The 21,135-nt window shown below is 43.1% G+C and overlaps 1 protein-coding gene across 6 annotated transcripts in view; it reads left to right on the top strand.

The window, feature by feature from the left end:
• LOC124178027 (Ig-like and fibronectin type-III domain-containing protein 1) overlaps positions 1 to 21,135 on the top strand; it is a 168,230-nt gene that overhangs the window by 108,694 nt on the left and 38,401 nt on the right. The window lies entirely within an intron of this gene.

The following is a 21,135-nucleotide window of genomic DNA, read 5'->3' as shown; positions in this document are numbered from 1 at the left end:
TCGCGTTCGGAATAATTGCTTCATTTGCATGATGTATTTAAATCCAGCTGCCGATCAATCATGCGAAATTAAAATTTAATTCGGTGAAATTTATCAGAAATTAACATCGACATAAACAAAACTCGCCGGTAAAATTGTTATGAGTTCATTCTCTTTGCTTTACTTTCTGCAGTCTTTGTGTAGTCCGTCACTGTTGAGATATTCTGTTTCAGTCAAAGTATAATTTTATTCACATTTAAATTAAGCTCAAGCTTTTGCGCGCAACGCAACAAAGTGTTTCACCTTTTACACTATATTTTTCTTGAGATTAGTTTGTCAAGGCGTGGCGTAATGTTCATTGACGATTGAATTTTAACTTGGGGTTTTTGACCACTGCATCGACATCGTAGAATCTGATTTCATTACCAATTCGTTAAATAGTTGGTCTAAAGAGGGCAGGAATTTATACTAATAAAATTTGGTTCGCAAAAGTCGAGTGTTTACTGTTATAAAACTTTTTTGGCATGCAGGGATTGAGATCTTAACAATTGAAATATGCAGATGCGCCCATTCGTCAGATGTTACAACAATTGCTCTGGAAACTCGCGAACAATTCGTTGCGTGTTATAATTTATTCGAGTAAAATAGTTTATTCCGATGTTACACAAGCTACGACCGAGTTTCTCGTATATTTCTAAGATCGAATCACAGCTGACCGAGTATACGCCAGTGCTGAGTAAATAAGTGGAAGTCGATACAGCGGAGTGCTCGAAGCTTTAAACAAGCAGACGGAGCTTTTATGGATTTAGGGATCGTTCTTGTCTTTGGTATCGTTTGCACGCATCCCCCACACACCCAGAGGCAGATGTCGAGAAAGCTCCGTGGACTTAAGAGAGAGAAAAAAGTTGAAAAACCTATCGTTGATGCTTTCATCGTTGTGCGAGATGAACGCGTCGTAATCTTGAGAGGAAAGCGTTAACGTTGCATTTCGCGAGAAATATTGTATTTCGTGAAAACTACGGCTGAGCCGTGTCGAGGAGATATGCATTTTCCGTTTTTGTCATTTTCCGTTTTATTCCTCATACGCGACGCGCTCATGCTTTCAACTGTGAAACATGCATTGTTCGCGGGATGCGAAACGTCGTGTCAACGGTATCTGGCTGCATAACGTGTAAAATACCTTGAATGTAAGACGTACAAATTGCTGGCGCTAAGGTGTGCGACGCAAACTCTTGGAAATATTTCCTTTTCATTTTAAGAAAAAATTTATTTCTCTCTCTTTTTTTTCTTTTTTTTGTTTTCGAATTCCAACCGAGTTTCAAATCATTGTAGACTCGCAATCACAGATTTCGGATGTTTCGCGTGCCTCCGAGCAAGATTGCGAAAGTTGTATATTTGAAAAGCGTGGGATGTGACACGTCGGAGAGAAAAAAGAATATCAAAATATTACGGAATATCAAATGTCCTTTTGAAGAGGAAACTCTTCAAGCACATACAAATATCGCGGCTCGGTTCGTTTGCTCAGAATATATTCAACTTCACCTGCTTTTATACGTATTCCGACGGTGTTCGCTGATTTTTTTAATACATTTCTTATTCTTTATTCTTGTTGTAAATATATGCATTTTTTCTCTCGCTTTTTCGATCTGCTAATTACCACAGTTTGTATAATAATTAGGAGTTAATTAATTCGTGAAAGCTCGTCAAGCGCTTGCGGTAAATTCATCATGTGTTACTCGTTTCTCTGCTTTTGCTGCTCATGCGGCATTGATTATTATTGCGGTCAAGTACGTCGCCGGAAAGTGGTCCACATTTCATCAGATTTGAGCGTAAATATACGCGTATATCTCATAGACTTATAGAATTCAGTTTCAGATTTTCGCAAAAACAAGATTATTTTCCGGCTTACTTTCGTCTCTAGGATTTTATTCTTACCGATCGCACGCGATGAATTTTTCACACACGTGTCTGTTTTTCCTTTTTTTCTTTTTTCTTCATCGCATATCAAAGCCAACAATTGATCAGCCAGAGGTGCGGTGGAGGTAGAAATTTGGGAACAAAGTGAATACTGATTTTGTGAAAATTAAAAAAATTTAATCGCGTTGGATCGGACCTTCAGGTATTTCTCTTCGTCCCAGGGGTGTTTCAAAAATTTTCAATATATATAGGTACGAGTAAGGGCGAAGAGAATGAAGTGTCGGAAAATTGGACGCGGGATTATAAAATATTTCATACACGCCGTAACCTATGTATAAAATGTACCTTAATTTTCTTATATATATATATATATATATATATATATATATATATATATATATATATATATATATATACATTAGCTTCCGGTCCACCATTCCGTAATTTAATACATGTACCTTATATCTAGAGCGGTCAAACTTTTATCGTACCGCTTAAATTCTATCGGTTCTGAAAATTTCCGTCAATCCCGATTACGGACACCCAAGACTGTCGATTTTCATCCCAAAAACAGAGTCACAGTCATATTCTGCAAAGCTAAAGGAATTTCGCGGTGGTTGCGATACTAGCCCTTTTGCCCGAAAATATATATCGTTGCGATTTTGGGGACCGAATTGGTTATCGATTCGTTTCGTTTATTATTCACCCTTCGACTCTCGGCCAGGCAATACCGGCGGATTAATTTCATCCCCTCGATTTTCCCTCCTCAACACCGGTTTCGTCTGCACTCAATAGTTTTTCCCCTTTCTTCCGGCTCCTCGCGTTCATGCCCCGTGAAAGATTAGGTAGAAATTAATAAAGTTGAAAGCCCCGTGGTGTCGTTAACTCGATCTCTTTAGAACGCGTCGCTGGTCGCACGCAGCTCGTCGAGTATAAGTCTCGTTCGCCGGAGCTTGAGATAAGTAATGGACGGTTTACCGGCGCTGGGCTGAATGCCGAAAGGAGACTGCCGAACCAACCGAGAAGCTTGAAACGCAAATTTTGAGCCAGCGATTGTCCGAGGTTCTTCGTAGCGTGAACGAGGCTGGGCTTGCTCGATTGTCCGCGTGTCCCAACTTCATAATGCGGCTTCCACAATCCTTCTGAGATGAGTAATTGCGGCCCAGCGAGCGTCAGAACGGCGTGGCGACGATCGATCTATCACTTCGCAATTAAAACGGCGAATAACCGCACACCGGCACAGGTCATGCTTTACGAAGGAAGAAAATTAAAACATGAAAAGAAGAGAAATGAAAACTTTCCTTTTCAATTTTGTAAAGGCAATCGTCAAAGTCACGTGTAGCTAATATATAGATAACGTATAAAGCGAATTTCACACATCGGTTGGAATAGAATTACCTTGAATCGCCGATCGATGAGCATATGAATCGTGTGATTTCATGGCGCGGTTCAAACTCCGCTCAAAATATTTTACACTCGATTGATAATCAACTATTATCAGTTTCGGATATCCTTATACACAGGTATACATGTGCAGGACGGAATTCATGTGAAAAGGCATCCAAAGTTATATTTATAACGATTGACTGTAACGTCGAAGATGGTTTCGTTTGGTCACGAAGAAATAAGAGATCTGGGATATTTTTATGATACATTTTCGAAGTTTCGCGATGAAGGTTGCAGAGTATTGAAAGTCAAGTGGCGCGTGTCCGATTAGTCCAAGCCTGTCTGACTCGTACACTTGTTTTTTCATCTGAGAGTTTTGACACCAAACGGGGAAATGTAGACGAATATGTGATCAAATTTCATAGCTGGAAAAGCATGCATTCTTGCACACTTTGACGTATATATTACGATGTAGGTATAACCTACAATGCATTCGTATGAATATTATTATTTCTTTATTGCTTTTACAGAATTCGAAACGGCGGCAATCCATTCGACCATCGACCCCATAACAATTTATTCAACCCTTCGGACGTGAATCCCATAAGTGCTCTTTAACCAATCGTCGAAAGGTGCTTTGCATTTCGCATTCGAGGGTAGCGACATCGATATATTCATTAAATGTCTCGAATCACTTGAACGTATGCGATACGTATTTATAGAGACAAATTACGATTATTCTCCCCCATCTGTATCGGCAAATTGTGAAGTTGTTATAATACAGGGACAGGTATGACTAAGGTTACCACAAAATAGACAAACTCGTGTTTCGATCTAGTGGAGTGATCAGCGTTTAAGCGGTGAAGACAAGGGGGAAGAATGGACTTTGGGGCGCCAAGGAGTTTTATCGTTATTATGATTTCATTCAAATATCGAGGATGAAAGGGAAAGGGAGGGAAGGGGGGAGGAATCGTTCGTTGAAGGGCCATTTCGGCAAAACGAAATTTCTGTCTGACTCGAGAGTCCCCCTGTGCCGGATGGCGGACCGACTGTCGCGCCTCTCTTGTCCTCTCCTCTCCTCTCCTCGACTCTCTCGAGATTCGGTTCCCTCAGGTTTCGATACCGCGGGATAACGACCCCGAGCTACGGTGAGGGGGTCGGAAGAATGCGAAATGAATTACGACCCCTAGCGCGGAGGATATAACTGGACACCGTGATACTTACCTTGTAAACGGCCGTTCCTTAGTCAGTTCAACCCGGCGAATAACGCGTATCTACCACCCTGCGAGACCGATTTGAAACGTCAGCGACATTTGATATCTGGCTAACCGACCACGTTCTTACGGGTACAACTAACAAACGTAATATCGCGTTGCGAATTAGTGATTTTCTCAGGTTCTTCACTATCGCGAACCAGAGTAGCAATACAATACCGGATTCTGGGTACAGTTTCCTACTACCGACACTTACCGACATCTCATGCAGATGACGTCACCGCGAAGAAGGGTTTGAGTCTCGGTAAGATGTCGGTAATTGTCGGTAGTAGGAATCTGGACGCGGAAACGGTCCTGTAGTACTACTGATCAGTATTTCGATTTTCAAACTGAAAGTGAACCACAACTGTATCCTGTCGTTCCTTGAATATGAGAGAATTTTTATAGCTCTAAACGATATTTAAAGTGCACTATCAAATTCAAACGTGATTGAGGATTATCGCGGTTGTTAGAGATTTGGAAACAGAATTTTGTTCAAAACAGCTGCTTTATATTTTTCTTCGTCTCTGTACGAAGAGAAAAAAAAAATACCCTATTTTTGTTATCGTATACTCGAAGCGTTCGAGTCGTCAGTGAACGGTATTTTTTTTATTTATTTTTTGGTCGAATGACAGTTCGATCGAGTGAACGCTGCTTCGACTCACCGTCAAAAAATTTGGTTTTCGTATTATAGGTGGCAGGTTGTACCGGATTGCGCGGAGCTTTGAGTGACACACGAATTATGTTGGGGGTGAATATGGACCGTTCGAAATTCTGCTGAATATTGACGCGGCAAATGATTACGCGGTGGCGTGTGGATGAAGACTGTTTTTCGTAGACGATATAATTCAAGGGGGATTATCGAACAAGCCCTTCGACGCCGAATATACATCCGTTCGTCAATGCGGAGGTGGTGGTGAAAAACTTTTAACCGAGAGGGTGATGCCTGCTCGTTAAAACTTTTGTTTCAACCAGTCGATAGCAGGACGAGGTTTCATGCAAACATTGATGTATGTACAAACATGACAATGCGAAACGATTACATTCTGACGATATTTGAACAATAAGGTTTTCCTGAAAACTTCCGCGCGAGTGTTCGCCGTTTCAGAATCGATACGTTGAATTATTTATGCCTCGTTTGTTCAGGTGGAAAATATCGGGAATATGAGAGGTCAGTTAATTCACCCGGTTATCATCGGACGACGCGATACGAATAAGTTGACTCCCCGTGCAGCATTTTGATTCGAGACTTGGTACTCGACTCTTCGTAATTGTATTGCGTTAATTAAAAAATTCATAAATTCTTCCGTCGTTGCACAATTTTATACGTATTATGTTATCGAAAACGGCCAGAAGGCGCAAAGTTTGCTTCGGTAATATCGCGTTCGCATTCGGTACGAGAAAGGTCAGATTCCCCGTGCGAGTGTAACGATTTTCCGATATCTTGCACTTCTGCATATCGTCTATAAGGCAGAGACACGATAAATCAAACTATCCGATAATCAAAGAGCACGGGAATAAATCCAGGCTCGAGTTATCGGAAAACGACTCCATGTACACACGAGTATGTGTAATAATATCTGCTTGTATATGTACGTACACGGCAACGCGTTTACACACGTATACATGTTTACATGCGTGTGTGACAGGGGAATTGCGTAGATACGGAAAGGCGCAGGTATAATACTTCTGCCAATGCCCGCGGAGGGAAGGGAACGAAAGGAAATAAATAACAAAGATTTATTCCTGATCAGAAATCCACTCGCTCGTTGCTCACAGGTTATACAACTTTTAAAATTATTGTTTTCGGTTTTCGAACGAAAACTTAATCCATTATTTATTACACTTGCCGGAATTGTTGCTTCTTCTTTCGGTATAATATATAGGACTACTTATACCCTGTAGTATAGAAATCGTACCGTGAAAGAAGAAAGAAGATGGAGAGAGAAGAAGAAAAAACCTCAACTACGCTACACCTTATTTTGCGGGAAAATTATAAAAAAATTCTCAGCACAAGATATATTGTGTATTATATCTATGTAAGTGCGGTAAAGAAAAAAGTTTCTTTCCCTTCTGTACGTGGCGTGGCGGAAAAAGAAATAAATTTTCTCTGGGACAGCAAGTAGCTATATATATATATGTGTGTGTGTATTGGTGTACGGAAAAATCACGGATCGACGCATCGGCGTGACTTTATCACTCATCTGGGTGTAGTTTCGACCGACATGACTATAATATTACGCGCAGCCCCTGAACAGATAAAAGAGCATTCAATTCTTCGTCGTACAGATCGGATATCGCGTATAAATTTAACGTTCGAAATAAAAATCCATAATACCCACAACATATGGATCTTTCCATGTAAGACCGGAAAAGATTTGAAATTCCAATGTTTGATTTTTTTTTCTAAATTTCAATACGCCTACTGCCAGGAACATTCCTGATTTTTTCAAAAGCTTTATACAAATTTCCTCTTCGGTTAAAAAATTTCGAAACATTTACCTTTTCAACTTTTCACATGGATGTAACTCGAGAACGAATGTAAAGAGAACACGTTGCGGGATATTTTTTGCTAGAAATTAAAACTTGACCATCGCGTGAGAAGCAATTTTTTTTTCATTATTCAAATAAATTGTTTGATTTTAAAGAGACGTGATCTCTTCAATTTTAGTTTTATGAATCTATAAATCAAGACAGAAAAAAAATGTGTTTAAATATGTCAATAGCTGTTTTCATTCTCAAGTTATATCCATTTAAATGGGTGAAACAGGATTTTTTTTTCAGCATCTATAACTGGAGTACAAATGGAGGTAAAGATTTCAATGAAAAAAATCAGACACCTTCCTTTCCATAGGCAGATTGGAATAATTAATGTAAAAAAATTACGTTAACGAAATATTCGACGTGAAAATCTTGTCCGATTTCACGTTGAAATTCCCATGGGTATACGTATTAAACTTATAGCATCGCTTTGACTCATCGTGAAACGTAAAGTTTATTCAGTTGTAAACTGACCGGGGTCAAACTAGGGCATTAAACACAACTGCTCTGAAATCCGGCCCGATTTTTCCACCCTTCTCTCTCTCTCCCCCTCATAAAGGGCACGCACCTCGTCATTCTCTCCCTGGGGATCCCGCCCGAAAATCGCGTATGTGTGTACCCGTAACGTCGTATACCTACAATCCTCGCATTTCGATTACATCGTCCAACGGGGACCTCTTCGTTTCGGAGGAGGAGGAGGAGGAGGGCCGATTCATCGATGGGTGTAAACGGTCGTATTTTTGCTACCCAGGAATTACGGAAGGAACAAACGATCGCCATCGATCGAAAGCCTTTCGTCCGTTCCGTAGAGACGGGGAAACAAACGTATCGGTGTGGATGATAATGCATCATCCGAACGACCCTGCCCACCCTGCTCATCCCGGAGTCGTAATTTCGTTATATATTTCGTATTAATTCATTAAAACGGTCGGCCGCGGCGATGATCGATTAAGTACGGAGCAATCACGTGCCTGTGCCCTCATTTCCGCTGGAATACAGCGTTGTTTGTCTTAATTTCGACGTCCGATTCGCCGGTGTTTGATGATCTAACGGGTGTCCTCGTCTCCGTGCTCACTCGGATATTTTGCCACGTTATTCCTCCGAGGGATATAATAATAATAAGTACGCCCTGTGGAATAATCGCGCTTTCTGTTATATTTGCTCGTCCCAAATCTGGTCATCCACTCTTCCTCTGACGACGATCCGTTAGATATATTATATAAATTCATTGAATTCAATGAAAATTTCCAAATTTCAACACAACGAAAATGACGAAGGGTTGAAATTCGTGGAACTACGTTATCGAGAAATTAGCTTAGGCGCTGGCGATGATCGACAGTAGCTCGCGAAGCACCGGCAGGTTTCGTTCCAAAGTTCTCCGCAACCTGCAGACGACGTCTAGCTAATTCTGGTTTATTGGCATGCCTCGTAGCCTCCCGAGTTGCCGACACACACACACACACACACACAGCTGGTCAGGTTACGTGTGTATAAACTTACGTACACATCGCTGCAGCGCGGAAAAGGAACGTTTCGTTATTAAGAAAAGTAATTCTTTAATTAAGTCTAGTCGGGAGGAGCGTTTGTCTTTCCTCCCCTGAAAATGGCTCGCGATGTTGCCGAGCACCGGGCTCTGACCAGATGGTACTTATCCCGTACCACTCGGCAAGGGTTCTTATACGTCCATAGCCACGCTTCGGGATAACGTAAGATCAAAGTGGTTGCCACAAACTCGCTTCTGTTTTGCTTAACCACTCCGCCAATGTTTTTCGCCCCTGGCCCGGCTGTCCTACTTTATATGTTCCTGGGGCTACGATGCCTGAGGATTTTCATTGATTTTCTCTCGCCTTGACTCGTAGAGATTATTTTACCCTGTTAAAATTCAGTTAGTTCGCATTTTATTTTATTTTACCTCGTCGAAGCAGGGAAAATTCTTCCATCCCGTATCGTTGACCGGATAATTTTTGATTCTAAATGAAATTGATGTACCGTAAAGTGTATGTGTTAGTTACACAAGCTTCGTCAAGTTTGTTGGTTGAAAAACAAATAGAAAAGTTCCTATTTTTAATGGTAGCATCATATTTCAATATCGCTGTTCCAGATAGGTCATTAATACAGCGGTAATGAATTCGTAAAATGGTATTGAACAGTACATCACTTGCTTGCTGTACCGATGGCTGAAAGTAAGTGATTTTTTGGTCGTGTTGGTAAAACAGAGCCAATCAGCTCCTCTCTTCTTTCACTGAACAAAGCTTAGACAGGCTGCGTTAGAGGGTGTTTCCGAATTGTGGATAATTGATTATCAATTTAGAACTCCTTCCACCGTCTTTATTCAAAGTTCAGTTAAAACGATTACCGATTATAACGATTAAAAAAGAGCAAAGTCTTCAACTGATCCTTTCAAAGAAGTTTCAGGAAAATGCTATAAACGTGTTAGGAAATTTTCTTTATCCTCATTCAATATTTTACCCGCTGTATAAACTTCGCAACTCAGGTTGTTTTTGTTTTTTTTTTTTTTTTCTTCAAGTAAACGTAATTCCAGCTATAAATTGTTCTCTAAAATAATCCAACATGTAGTTCGCTCGAATAGCTGTACGTACCTTGGGAAGTCCGTTGAAAAAATGCGTCGAATCAATCAACGGTGCGGGCTGATAAATTGATTGCCGATCAGCGTCAAGTTAACAAGCAAAAACTGCTCTGATGCATGATTTATCCGTGTTTTTTTTTTTTTTTTCTTCAACTTTGTATTTTATTCAAACTCCGACGTACGAACGATTTAATATAATGTTCAAAATTTTCTCATCCCCTTTTAACGGTGGCACGATTATAGGTTGGCAGTAAAAAGTAAAATATGACGCGAATCCTTTTTCGAGATAGCCAGGAATAAAAGAGGGGTCGAAACGTGTTTGTCTACCGAAATTGGAGACCGCCGTAAGTTATTCGCTGCCGTGCTCTTGCAAATCTTCCGTAAGTCCGAGTCCGGAGGTTGCATATATCTACCTTCGTGCACGCAGATTCATCGCTAGAGAAATTTATTTTACAAAATATGTATTCACTTAATACTATATACCTTTATATATTGAACAGCCGTACACTCGTCTCAAAGTTTATTTACTCGAAGCAAAGCCAAGCATTTTAACAGAAAAAAGCAAGGCATCCGCCTTTATTCGCGACTTGATAAAATTCCCTAGCTTATTGGTTTTCCTGTTTTCTCGTTGTTTGCTCTCAGCTTTATATTTCTACTTATTATTCATCTCTGTATCAACAAACATACAAAAGATGCGACTATTACATATCAAGTAAATATTTAAAATGACTGTATAAATCAACTCTAAGCTTCTCCGTGTCTTTATGTGTACACTGTTGGTGAATATAGATATAATTGAAAGAAAGTTCTCGTCAGCACTTACTTTTAGTCAAATTTATCGTATCTTTGCAGCTAATCCCTGCCTCTCGCTGTCAAATGAACAAACGGCAATAAGCTTGCAATTATTTGCGCGGTTTCTATACCATACTTCATGCTCGTAGTATAAATTGATACAATTTTACATCCGTTTATGCAGGTGCCTTTTATAAATCATATATAAGTATACGCCGAAGTGTTCCGTTGAGAATATAACGTCACGCGAAGGAGCCGAAAATATTCTATTGAATTATTAGCCATTTCTTTCGTCGCCTCATTTTCATCCGGAGTAGTCGTAGGCGGAGAAAGAAAGAGCGAGATCTTATTTTCAGCTCCGTTCAAGCGAAACGCGTTATTTATATATATACATATGTATATATTCGCCTCCTCCCCCCTTCACGTACAAACGACGTATGACCGCTGCAGGACGCGACGCGTAATGACCCCCATAAATCCCTGGAGTATATTGGCGCTTGGGGGGTGAAACTCGACATTAATTCGCGAGGATAGAGGCACGTAGGTACGTACCTTCAGCGGAATACGTAAAACTGAAAACAGTTCTTCGGAGATACTCGAAAGTTTTGGGTGCAGGTTATATTCCGTTGAAAACAGTTCTGCGAACGTACGCGAAGATAAGAAGTTATACCGGTCGCGGTGCGCTGCTGCGGTTATAGATCCAACTGCACGGCTGTATGGACGGGATTTATATCGCGACGGGGTCGAAGGAAAAAAGAGACGAGCACATCCACTTCCGAGTCGAAGAATCCTTTGCTTTATACACGCGTCCGATTTCCGTTTGGCTAATTTTAACAACTCCGTATTTACTCGTCCAACATCGTCCCCGATTAATCAACCGTTGATCGGATGAACTCGATTGCTATCGTTCGGGGATTCACCGGGACTTGGAGATGCTCGAGAATCACCCTCGGCTCTTCTCCCTTGTGCCGTCAGCTTTCGATTCGGTAAAATCCTTCTCCCTAATCCCGAGGCCGCGTCGCGGGCAACAAGCTCTCACTTCCGATTCCACGCAGGTTTGTTTCCTTTTCTTCTTATTTTTCTTCCGCTTTATTCCCCTTCTCGCGTTTTCGCGGGAGACTATTTTCTGTCTCTCGTTACCGCGGTGGACACGAGACACTCTAAGTTATCGAGGGAAAAGACGCCTCGAAGAATTTTCCCGCTCAAAGCCACTCGGAGGAACTTAATATCCCGTGACAAATGAAAGGAGCGAAACGTACCTGCTTCCCTTTCTCTTCGTCTCTCTGTCTTTCCGTCTGTCCTCTTCTCTCTTTCGGGCAAGACCTTCGTCCGGGTTGGCACTCCTTCTTTGCAGTAAACTAGACGAGTAACTTATTTAATTAGTAATAATAAGGAGTAAATTAGAAGGGGGCTGGCAGCGGCGGCGGCGGCGGCTATACCAAAATGTAAAGCGTCGTTGGTGTAAACTTCCGCCATTATGTAACTTGTACCAGTTAGATAATTGTATGGATTACGTGGCTTGGTAGCCGTGCAGTCAACCTCTCTCTTGGAATTGGAATATTTGACTTTAACTTAAGAGTTGAGTGTTTAACTTGAATTTACCAGTCCCGTGAATTTGAAGACTGCCCCTCTTGGCTTCTCCGTTCTCTTCCTCTGCTGCTGCCGCTGCTGCTTCTGCTTTCTGCATGCCGCTCAAGACTTGTTCACTCTCTACACTGTTTCCCTCATTAAGTTCTAGGGCAAATGAATTCAACGTTTCTCGCAGTGCAAGGAGGCGATTCGAGATCGGCCGCAGTTTAAAAATAAATGCCACTTTGCATTTTCCGCTGTTTCCTTCAATTTACCTTGGAAAGTTCATTTCACTTTTTTCTCTGTTTTTCTTACGAGCACCTTGATTCCATTTTCTACAACAGACATCTTTTTTTCTCTATCTTTACTTTTACCGATATTTTTCCATCAGCTTTGAAGTCCCGTTCTGTAAGCATTTTTCTGGTAATTTTAGCCCCTTCTTCATCCCCGTCATCATATTCGTTCATCTTTATATACGCTGTAATATACCCAGCTCAATGGCTTATGGAAAGCGGCGGAAATTAGCAGTCGGTCTTTTTTTTAACTCTGCGCTATGCGTAGCTCCGAAAAGCAATTCAAATATCCCTATAGATGGATATGAGAAAAAACCGACGGGTTTTTCTGCTATGTATAAGTGAACGGGATCGAGTCGCGTCAAGAATTTATTCCAAACTACATGCACTGTCGCGTATTCATGAGGGGCAAGCCTTGTTGGATCCTATTAGCGAAAATTGACAATCCGGAAGTGACGAGAATTTGAATAATAATACCATTTTACGCGGATGGTCGATATATATATATATATATACACATAAGCTATGTAAAAAATAAAAATAAAATAAAACGAAAAAAGAAAATACACGCTACCGATCAATATCATCGTTTACGTGTTTGAACGTGTGTTATATACCTACGGTCATTCATACGCGGGGATTACGCGAAATTCGTGATATAATTGAGATACATAGTGTCGAAGCTAGATTACACGAAACGGTTCAGCCGCGGTGAGGAGGCAAAATTTCAATCATAATGACTATATCTCGGATTTAAAGCACCGTCGACTTTCGTAGACTGGGTGAAAAATCATGGAAACTTTCGGCTCTATCTTATACCGTTTGAAATTCCAAAACAAACTCTGTAACATGCAGGGAATATCTGTTCTTAACGCCGTCGATTCGATCCTAAAAGAATGCGGGAAAGTAGTGAGTAGAGATCTGAAGGTCGCGAGGAGGCTTCGATTCGTCTGGCGAGGGCGTCGCGACGCATTCCGACGCCCCGATGCCGCGTGTGCAGGTTCGCAGAACGATGGGGAATTCTTTTGCGAAGAGCCGACGTGTCGAGACGTCGTCGGAGTTGTAACCGGATGCAAGTCAGCCTTACGGTCCGCAACGAATCACCGTGTCCCCTATTCCGAAAGCCCGACCATGGCAGGTATATCGATTTCGAAAGCCGAACTTTGACACGTCGCGGCGTGCCTCTGGGTTTAACTCGGTCCCCTCATCTTATTCTCCGGTCTGTATTCGGGGCGCGTTTTCCTCCGGGGATCACCGCCGCGGGATCGCACGGGGCTATTATCAACACCCAACACCAAAGGTCGACCGTGGCAGCTCTGCAAGCTCGTCTGTTATTGCTCGCCCATGCTGCGAAAAGCTCGATGCGCGGCCGATATTGTACCTGAAACGGTGTTGTCAGACGGCGGACGGTCGACGGGAAGAAAATTCCCGCTCACAGAGGCGAGGATTAGGGAGAGGAGAGACTACGCAGGAGAGTCGGGGATAGTTGGACGAGGGTTTTCAGCTCAGATCGACGTCAACATTCCCCGAAGAGTTTTGATATTGGATTTGGCTTCGAGTTTGGCTCGGAAGTTTTCTCCCCTTTCAGCTATAATATATATATATATAAAGGTATATATGTATACACATCTATATCAACGTTTCTCACCCTTCGCGATTTCTTCTTCGCCTAGACTCCATCATTCCGATTTCACCCCGTGCAGCTTCCGTCTGTCTCGAACCCCTCTCACCACCCTCCCCCCGTGTTCATCGTTCGTTCAACGACGCCCGGGTATCGTCAAATATTTGGCAAACGTGAGCTATCGTGACGTCGATGCGATAACGCGAGAGCTGTAAACAACCCAGGCCGTCATTAACGGGGACTTCTTTCGTCGCTGGGTGGTTGAATAACCGTTGTTTTTTCCTCACTTTATCGAATATACCAGGGAGTTGATCATTTCCCGGATCCGGGGAAGGTTACATATGTATACCTACTCACTCGTTGGTATATCGGCGATAAGCGTGTTTGCAAAATAGAAATCCCGGGTGCGAGATAAGGGCATGAGATGTTAGCGAAGGAAAGGGGATTTGATCTGATAGTCCGCATGCATGGGGGATGTAATTTAGAGAGGGATTCTGAAAGGAATATAAATTGTCCGAGTTTAAGGGATGTAATCTGCTCTCGGATAACAGACACGGTGATTCTCCTATTTTTTACTACTAAAACTATACATCGCAATAAACCCTGCAGAAGCTAAACTCACCGAGGTGAGAATATCACTCGTTAAGCGAAGAGTGCATTCCAGGCCTACCTCCGGGGTTGCCGTATCATGCAGGTGGGTACGCACCACGAGTTCTTCGTTTAGCAACGATTTCATTTTCCTGGTCGAAACAACGGCGCTGAATACCGAATGAGTTCCGCGATCTTCTTATCTCATGATTCGCGAATAGTGGGAATATAGAGAGGGATATATAGGGCGTTGACAGGCTGCCGAGTTATAATTTAGGCAATTAGAGATAACGCCCTTACCCCCCTTACCCTCCCCTCGAGTTTGGGTCGGAGTTTATGGAGTGGTATAATCTTGATATCAACTCTCAAACATCCCGGAAAGTCCCCGGTATCTCTACCCCGCGGTAGTCTTCTTACAGATATTACCCGACAAATGTATCTATCCACCAGCTGCACACCGGGTGATCGCCCTCGAGTTTGAACCCCGGGGAACTTGCATGTTCACTTCCGCGGAACTCTTCGAGTCCTCGCGGTATACAGCGAAACAGGCACTCGGGGCACTGACGTTCAAGGGACATGTCTTTGCACCTCGGAATTCACGCGGCAACCAGGGGGTTTTCGTGGTGAAGTTTAGTATGCCGATGCCTCGGAACGGGATATTTTTTAAGTACTTGCCTCTCTCGGGAGGTTTGGTTTTTCTTTTCTTCTCGCGCAACTTCTTGTACGGTGCGAGTCGAAGATTACCGGAAGTTGACGTCAATAGAAGTTGACAGCGTGTGATTTGATGGGGAAATCTCGATGGGAATTCTCTCGGGACGAGTATTTTTATGAAATTACGAGCAACTTACGTCGGTCATTAATATGAACGGGCACCGTTCGAATGGAGTGTTATCAACATCGCGTATCATTCGTCTTACCAGCATAGTTTTTCGTTCGTTTATGAGTCGAAAAATTTCCCCTCGCTTCCGACGGTTCAAACTTTAATCGTACGGAGATTCCACAGATACGTATATCATATATAAAGTTGGGCGTGAATTTCTATAAATTTTAACGTGCCTCGTTCTAGTCCTGCGCGTACCTATACGTATACAGTAACGCGAATGACGAAGCGACAACAAACTTTAAAACTAAGTCCGCCTTCGAGATTAAGATGAATATTCCCATTCTCCTTTATAAACCCTCTCCTTCTCCTTTTCCTCCTTTTCCTCCTCCTCCTTCTAGTTCTCTACTTTCTCGTTGAAACGGGCGTCTCAAACTCCCGTTTCCACTGTCTACTTTCTTGACTGGTAAGTTTGAGTGGAAAAAGTTGATTGTTCGAGCACTTGGCAAATGTTTGCTAAATCAACTACCTATTTGCAGCCCAATCCACCCGACCCTACCCGTGTGCCGTCTAACCTACATTCACCTTTATCCTCCAGCAGCCTCATCCCTCGGTCCTTTAATCTCGTCATCGAAGTCTTTGGGGAACTTTTGTTTTTCATACCCTTTTCCGCCGCTCTAGTATTCGCCCTGTGAATAAACGTCCCGATATTACGGATGGCTGGTCGTAGACACGTCTCGTCAATGTGCAAACATGCTTTAGGGTCGGAGGAAAAATCCCCGGGGTATTTCATAGATTGCGCCTAGCTACCCTCTTGCGGATAGACTGGCGAGCCAAGCGAGGACCACCGGCGCTCTTCTGTTCGACAAAAAGGATTCGCGCAAACCATTCTCCCTCTTCCTATCTCTCTCTCTCCAGGCTTTTATTTGCAAGTCATCACCGTCACTCCCCCGTTATGTCTGCGCGGTACAGGCGTGGAGGTAGCCAAAAACAACGACGCAAACAATGGGAAAACAAACCGAGAGACCGAGGAACGGAAGCTAATTGAAGGGGCGGCTGGAACAACGACCTAAGTCGATTTATACCTTTATTTCTATTATTGTTCCAAAGTGATTGTTTCAATCCACTTCTACATCGTACGACTGTTGTATGTTAATTCTAAGGCAACATTTCGGGGGTGAAAAAATAGCAAGGACCGTGGAATGGAATTTACAGCAGTCGAACGGTGACGGCTGCCACGATTTTCCATGACGGGAAACTTCGATGTGTTTATTAAAAACTGTATTTCATTCCCTCTTTCCGCCTTTGCCCTTGCAAATCACTTTTACGCTGAACACGCATCAAATTATGGATAAAATTCACGTTTATTCCAGTTCTCATGGCAATATAACGCTCAATTGAATCGCAAATAAGAAAAGAGAAAACAGTCAGGTTCATTCGAATGAGAAAATCTGTTTCTGTACTCTGCTTCGCTTATCGTTTTTTCGATGTTTTCTTTTTGTTCTTCTTTTCATTAAACTCGTGCTTCAAAGAACATTGAATACAAAATTTCTGTTCCATGAACCTTGGACGGGATGAATTTGTATAATCCTCGACTAGACGTGGAAATTATTTCGAAAATAATCAGCGGGGTGGGTCAGGTACAAGGTGGCAGATTCATTGAAGCGGAAGATAAGAAAAGGACTGAGCCTATCCTGTGTCCCCGATTCAGAACGCGAAGCGTAAACCCTTTCCGAAACCCTTTCGCATGAGTTATTACAAAATTAGGTAATACGTCAGTCGTGCAGAGGAAGGACGACGAAGGTATTCCGAAGGCAAATGAGTGGCTGCTCGGGTCCCCGCGTCTGTGTTCTTGGTTGAACTTCAGTTTCGAAAATTCGTAAGTGCTTTTGACGCGTTTCGCAAAGATGACAAGGTGAGATAGGTACCCTTATAGTTCATTTAGTGGGAAAATTGGGCAACAGTGAGGCAAAATACTCGAGCCATGCGCCCTTCTTCCGTGGAGGTACAATTAGTCAACGATCCGATTAGAAGAGAAGGGCTCCCAGGGTCCCCAAGGCTTTAAACTTTGGCGCAAAACTTGCCGCGCCTTCAAATTATCACCCGCCAGTAGGTACTTATCGTCGGTCGGACGTCTTGTGCCGAACCAGCAGCTCAAAATCTGCGGGTGCGCGGCTTTTAAAACGACAGACATCAAGCGAGCCGTGCAACATGGATCGCATTTAGCTCTGAGAAACACTTTGGGTTAGTCCCCGCGATGATGCTACCCTACTTTCCTAAAATGTTCTCGCCTCGCGACGCCTCATAAGCCCGAATATGTATGTTTATTACCCACATATTTCCTGCGTAGTTCAAGTCGGCTAAAAAACTCGCATATCCTGGTTGAGCGAGGGAGGAGAAGAATGGGGATGCACTTAAGGCGACGTACGCAACGCACGCCTGGGGACAACAACAAAACTTTGACACGGTCGTTCCTTCATCCTTTTCTCAAACCTTACACACAAACGCACAAACACACACGGACACAACGGTTTGCGAGAACAGATACTGCGATTTCCTTTGACAGAGCTTTTTGCAGACATTATTCACGCTAAACTTCGACTGGAAAAGAAATGTGGACGAGTTTTTCCGTAATATTTTTCCTGCATTTTCGCAGTAGGACGAATTTGAATTTCAGGAGGAAAAAGAACGGCTCCGTGTCCTCTGAAACGGCAGGTATTCCAGCAATGCAATTTCGTTGGGTAGGTACGCTAAGTGATCGATATACCTACGTGTAGTGACTGCGATAAATTATGAAACGAACTTCGTATGCCTGCCAACTCTTGACGCGGAGCGGCGATAGCTGGCCGAGTTTTCCTGCCAAGGGGCGAGTGCCGTGATTTGTCTTGGTAGCCCATTTTTATACGCATACGCTGATAGACCTGCCTGCGTCTACGTTGTGCTGCAATGTATGAATCGCGCGCGTGTTGGTGGAAAAAAGCGTCGAAAGTTCCCGATGAGAATTACCACCGAAATATGTTCACCGACAGCAGCTGCTGTACCACGTGTAGTGAGAAAGAAGAATTCTCTGGCAAGTAATTTGATTCCGCCTCGTACGTATTCTCGAAGCAGAGACGTGAATTGAGAGAATTTCGTAAGTCGATCAATTAGAAGTCAATCGACCTGCAGGCGAGGATACGGACTGAATCGAGTAAATTCGACAGGGTTTAGAGGACAAGAGCTCAATGAAGCTGAGACGAAGACTACTTGAATAGAGTTTAATACCGAGCGAGAGGAGGAAACTACGGAGGGACGAAGAATCTGAGGAGAAAGAAGGGGGAGAGAGAGGGAGAAAAGTTAGAACGAAAGGTCGAATCGCTCGTGGGAGGAATTCGAGAGGGCTTCGAATGGATCGGGAAAAGGTGGAGCCGCGGGATCCGTTAAGAATTATGAAAATATATACGCCACCTCTCTCAGACAATCGATCATTTTGAAATCACGTTGTGACCAAGCGACGTTGAAGATACGTTGAAAAAAAAAAAAAGTTAAATTAAATTCCCAGAAGATTTTTATAATCGCTCGCCTCGTCGATCAATTACTCGCCATTCGTTTCGCCGAGTTCCGACGACGATCCCAGGATGTAACGTTGGGTCATTTTCTGACGGTGACGCCCTTGTTAGTGCTTGCTTTACGGGAAAACGGGGAGCTGACGGTCTCAGGAATGACTATTTGATGCCCTTTTGGATGATACTTTTACTCTCTCATTTTTATAACCCTCGTCCCTAAGACAATAACCGTTGTGGAAAAGAGTCCAGGGGACATTCTGAGCATCCGTAATGTCCTGCAAGTCCTGGGACTTCGGCGGCTGTGGCCGTTCGGTACGCGGGTATGGTATTAAATTAGACCTTCGGTTGGGTTGGCACCTTCTTTCCACCGCCAGTGGAAAAGAAGGAGTTGCCTACAGCTGATACTTCTTTCCATTTCTCCTTGGTTTATTTCCGAATCGGCAAATTTAAGTTAACAAATTGTAATTTCAAGTCTAATCTCCGTACCGTTACTTACTCAACTCTTGTTGCCAACCCCGCTAAACTTCCCGATACTTCACCATGTCCTCGAGTTTGAGACAACTAAGCCTGGGAAAGAAGCTTCTGCTTATAGTCTCCGAACTCTCGGTAGCCGTGTATATGTAAGTATAATAATAAGAGGTCCGAAGGAACGAAAGTACATCGTAATATCTTCTGAATCATTGAAAACGCACGAGCCGGCGAAACATGTATCAGACAAAAGTTACACTGTTCTAAAGACGGTACATGTGTGATTCAGATGAAGCAGCTCGATCTTCTGAACTCTGTTTTTCTTTCCTCCAGGCTTTAAGTCAATTTCGCCGAGCAGTACCTACTCCGCATCTCGTTTGCCTCATACTGTTCGAAACAGAATCAAACGAAGAATCCCTATGAAGCGAGAAGGTAAAATATATACCTTACAGGCACGATTGAGGAGAACGTCCGATGTTCGTCGATGGAAGCGGATCAATATTCGTCGGCTTAATTTGTTTGAGGCGTCTGAAGCGAGAGGATTCGTTAAAGCGACAGTAAGAGGCGCGTTGAATGAATCGTCGATCAATGATCAATGAACATACCTTATACACTACTTGTAACTTAAACGCTGATTGAATTTATCGGCTAATACAGAAACGCTGCCGTGTTTTCGTCAATTGATCGTATAATTCGACCGGTTGATATCCTTTCGAGTGAATGGGCTCTAAGGTTCACCCTCTCGAAAGACGACGGTTCGAATTAAGGGGAGGAACATTGAGCGACGACGAGATGGCGAAACGAGCCTCGGAGCCTCGGTTTGTACCCACCAGCGTGTATTCGCTCTATTTTCGCGATAAATATATATTGCAAGCGTCAATTACCCGGCTTGGCGTCTTTCTCGCAAAGTAGAGTCGCGTGCGAGCACCACCTCTCCTTGCCGAGTATTTTTAATTAGAGGAAGGTCACGAGCCATGGAGGAGCTCACACACCACCCAAGCCACGAAAGAGCTACTCTAGCAGCCCCCCTCGTCCCAACGGAGTTCTGCTCCACTCCGCCTCGACAAGGAGAAACGGCGAAGAGGGCGGAGACGGCGTCGAGGCTCTACTTGGCCGGCCTAGGTAATGAGTCTGCCGCAAAGTAAAACCACTTCATCAATTCTAAATAACCCAGGGACACGCGAATGTTAGCAAGAACCAGCTCGCCCCCTGCAGGCGGTTGCCTACAGCAGCGCCGGTACGACCTTCTTCTTTTTCCGAGACGCCGTAATATCTTGATTCTTTATCCCGTCGAATTTTGGACAAATTGTAATACGTGGGTGTATTACGAGTGTACGATATCGCGCCGCGTTACGATGTGAGCAAGAATTTGATACATATCTTCATCGATATTATACATATTTATTGGGGATTGTATTAAAGATCCACGGAGCAAGGATACAGGTATACACCAACTTCCGTTGATGAGAAAGTTTTCCACCTACATCTTTCAGACTTGGGTCAAGAAAATTTCTCAACTTCCCTCTCCATTTTCCTACCTCCGCAGCTCTGTGCGGATGTAGATGTATAAAAGCTTGTAATTTATCGGGCGTACCTATCAGGTTATTTCTTTAAACTTCACTTGAAAGTTAAAGTTGCGAGACGGCGATATAGCAAATCGCCAAGAGTGCTACGTTCGGGTTCCAATTTTCCAATCACCCCGAAGCCATGTAGTCGATTAAACGAGATAATACCGTTCGACAAAAGTAATACCAAACCCAAGAGCATTAATTTGGA

The sequence above is a fragment of the Neodiprion fabricii genome, chromosome 1 (genome assembly GCF_021155785.1).
Source record: "Neodiprion fabricii isolate iyNeoFabr1 chromosome 1, iyNeoFabr1.1, whole genome shotgun sequence".
NCBI lineage: Eukaryota > Metazoa > Arthropoda > Insecta > Hymenoptera > Diprionidae > Neodiprion > Neodiprion fabricii.
Note: the sequence above shows the minus strand (reverse complement) of the source record. Positions and strands in the feature narration are given on the sequence as shown.